A 3739-nucleotide genomic window follows, 5' to 3' on the forward strand; every position below is an offset into this window, starting at 1 on the left:
TAGGAGCAGATTGAGAAGTTTTGAGATGTTCCCCTTCTGTAGCCGTGGTCTCCTCCTCTTCATCTTCTACAATCACAACATCATTTGAAAGATTAGAATCAACTTTATTATCAATGATCTTACCTGTTCTGAGCACATGAATGGCCTTGGCTTCTTGGTTCTTTGGATTGATCTCGGTTTGGCTTGGCCATTTCCCAGGTTCTCTTTGAGTTATTTCAGCAGCTAATTGGCCTATTTGAACTTCCAATTTGGCAATGGCAGCTTGTGTAGTTTGCTGGAAATTGGATTGGTTGATTGCCATCTGCTTAACTATATCCTCCAATGATGATGTTTGTTGTGGCTTTTGGAATGAAGGGGGATTGGCTTGATTCTGAGTATTCCTCCATGAAAAGTTTGGATGATTCCTCCAACCTAGATTATAACTTTGAGAGTATGGATCATTTCTTGGACCTTGGTTGTAGGAATTTACCAACTTAGCTTGCTCTTGCACAAATTATGGATATCCAGCCCCAAGTGGACAAGCTATGGTAGCATGGTTAGGAGTTTCGCAATTACTACACACTTCCTTCGGAGGGCTTCTTGAGTTTAATGCAAGAAGAGCATCTAGCTTTTGTTCCAGTTTTGAAATCTGTACACTAGAAGCATCATTAGAACCACTAACAACACGTTTACCTCTTGTATCCGTATGTTGGGTCTCCATTGCTATCTCCTCAAAGAGTTCGTACGTTTCTTCTGGAGTTTTGGTTTTATAAGAACCACCTGCAAAATTCGTGACAATATTATGACTAGAAGGGGTTAGTCCTTTATAAAACAAACGCATTTGAAGCTTCAATGGAATCCCATGATGAGGACATTGATTGAGCAGCCCATTGAACCTCTCCCATGCTTCACAAAACGACTCGTCATCTTGCTGTGCAAATAACAAGATCTTATCCCTAAGCATGTCGGTCTTTTGCGTGGAGAAGTATTTCTCCAAGAACTTCTTTTGAATGGTAGCCCATGTAGTGAGTGAACCAGGCTTCAAAGAATTCAACCAATATTTCGCCTTATCCTTCAAAGTGTATGGAAACACTCTCATTCGAAGTTGATCTTCTGTCACACCTGTCAAGGGAAAAGAACTCACAACATTAAAAATATCCTTTATATGAGTTAATGGATCTTCATTAGGTAAACCATAAAAGGAAGGCAGCATATTAAGATGAGAAGATTTAAGCTCATAATTTCGAGCTACAGTGGGCAGCAAAATGCTTGAAGGAGATGCTGGAATTGTTGGGATATCAAGTTCTCCCATGAACTCATTGGCAGCCATCTCTTCTTCTTCTTCTTGGTCTGAACTTGCTTCCGAATTTGAAAGTGAAGAACCAGGAAGTTCAGTGTGGAGAGCAAGACTTGAAAATGTGGCCAGAGCTTGCTCTTTTGCAATTGACAACTCTCTTTCTAGACGACTCTGAATTTCAGAGGTCACTCGTCTGGGTTGTGATCGGTTCATAATTGTATATCATTTTGTACCCTTTTAGCTTATGATTTGGTTATGTTATTGAGTTAAACTTGTGCTTTTAATCCATTTTCTGTTTTGATAAGTCCATAATTTCATACACTTGCTTGCCTTCTTTACTTAGTGATTTTGCTTAGTTTCTCTTTATTTTGAGTCACTTACCTCTGTTTGTGTGTTTTGTAGGTTAAGATAGCAAGAGATCACATTTGATGCAATCCATGCATGTTAAGGGCTGATTGGGATAAGAGCAAGAGCTTAAAGACAAAACCAAAGTTGGGCCACACTTCTTGTCAGTCCAGTTTCGTAAGTCACCTTACAGGTCTGATTTCAGCAATCTGCACAACTCGGATGAGGAGACATTTTTCATAGAAGTTGTTCAATTGGGTGTCTAGTATAACATATCCAAAATTCAGCCCAATTGAATACATTTTGAAACCTCTGGCCTTCCTACACCAAGCCTGGTTCAGAAAACTCGTTTTTCAGCAACCAAAAGGCAACCACATGGGTTGGCAGCAAAAGGCAACCACATGGGTTGGCAGCAAAGGCAGCCACAACTGATCACCTTTGAACCCATGTGAAGATGCTTGAGGTGCAGCAGCAAAAGATGAAGGATGGTGTGGAAATCCATCATGATGTTCCTCCCTCTTAGCCCTATAAATAGAGAAGCCTTCAAGCTTCAAATCACACCCCAATGGGGGGAGCTCTCAAACACTTCTCTAGAGCTCCCTTCCCTTCTCTCCCTCAAATTCTCTTAGTTTCTTTTCAAGTTGTCAATTGTTGTAACAAAATGATTTTACTAAATTTTCCTTCAAGTTTTCAAGTTCTACTTTAATTTTATTTGTAATGTACATTCTTTCTTAAGTATTCAAGTTTAATTAGTTTCCAAGTTTCAATTGTGGTTTTTGTTCTTATTCATTATGCTTATAAGTTAATACGCTAGTTTGAATGATTGATCACCATTTAGGCTTGCATGTTAGCTATCTTGGTTTGAATTAAGAGTAGACACCATGCTTTAATTCGAATTGAACTATGAATAGGAAGAGTATGTATGGACATTCGACAACAGGGATTAGATACATGCTTGGTTGTTTAAATTGTTCTTCTATGCTTAATGGGTTCCTAATGCTTAATTTTAGGTTAGACAACAAATGATCAAATTAGGGAATTAGGAACAAAAGGTTTTGACCAAACACCATGGCTTAATCATACTTTAGCTAGAATCAATCCGTTAATCTAATTGAACTTGGGAACTTATCTACTTGAGTTATTTTCTTTTCTTTCTTTCTTGTTTTATTTATTTTCTTTCTTGTTCTTCTGTTTTGTATAGGAAAACTGAATTGGATTATTCAATCACCAATCCTCGTGGGATCGACCTCGCACTTGCATATGCTATACTACCAAACGGCTCGTGCACTTGCGAGTATCACAAGTTGAGGATGCAGCTGAATCCATTTTGGTGCAGCTGAATTGAAGCAACAAGTTTTTGGCGCCGTTGCCGGGGATTGGTAACATTGTTTGATTCTATTTGGCTTTCCTACTTTATTATTATTTTTTTTTCTTAACTGGACAATTTCTTGTTTTAAAGTTAATGACGTTAATGGACAAGTTGTGTTTGTAGTCCAACAGAAAAGGACAATTGCCCAACAAGCAAGAGAACTGGGTTTAAGTCCCAGCTTGCACAACCCATTGGTGTTTGTTACTTTGAAGCATGAAATTGGATGTGTGTTGATTTTCCTTTTCATTTTAGTTTTTATTTCCTCATCCTTTTAATTCTATTTCAAGTTTTCTGTGTTTGTTTTAGCAATTTATTATAGCTCAATAATAAAGGGAAAGAGAAGGCAACTTCAATCATAAAGATAGGAAGTGTGGAGTAGTGGGAGAAGTCGCGACCTCCAAATGCATCACGCTCGACCTAATCGCTTCAAGGGGGAGTATTCCAATCCTTTCTCTTTAGTTGTTTTGTTATTATTTCAATAATTTTAATTTTCTATTTCTTTTATAAGAAAAAAAAAAGATTTTTCATATGAGCTGACTTATGGTAACTCCAGTAAGCACTTCCGTCAATACAGTGTCTAGGAGTTCTTTAGGCGACACCTTCGGTGTCTAAGAAGTTTGGGTTTTAAGCGGGACCATTGTGACCCCTCCAACCTTCCCGGATCCCCTGGCTGTGTTTTCTGAGGCCCTTAATTGGTCATCCGTGAGTTGCTTGTATATTCGTGTGTTTTTAAATTAAGTTTTTTTTAT

At 38.2% G+C, this 3739-nt stretch overlaps 1 non-coding gene across 1 annotated transcript; it reads left to right on the top strand.

The window, feature by feature from the left end:
- The first annotated feature begins 836 nt into the window (after positions 1-836).
- LOC148292317 (small nucleolar RNA R71) lies at positions 837-943 on the top strand. Its single transcript, XR_015827214.1, has one exon. It is a non-coding gene; the product is annotated as a small nucleolar RNA R71 (small nucleolar RNA).
- Positions 944-3739: the final 2796 nt, after the last annotated feature.

This window comes from Prunus avium, chromosome 8 (genome assembly GCF_965620075.1).
Source record: "Prunus avium chromosome 8, drPruAviu1.hap1.1, whole genome shotgun sequence".
In the NCBI taxonomy this organism is placed as follows: Eukaryota; Viridiplantae; Streptophyta; class Magnoliopsida; order Rosales; family Rosaceae; genus Prunus; species Prunus avium.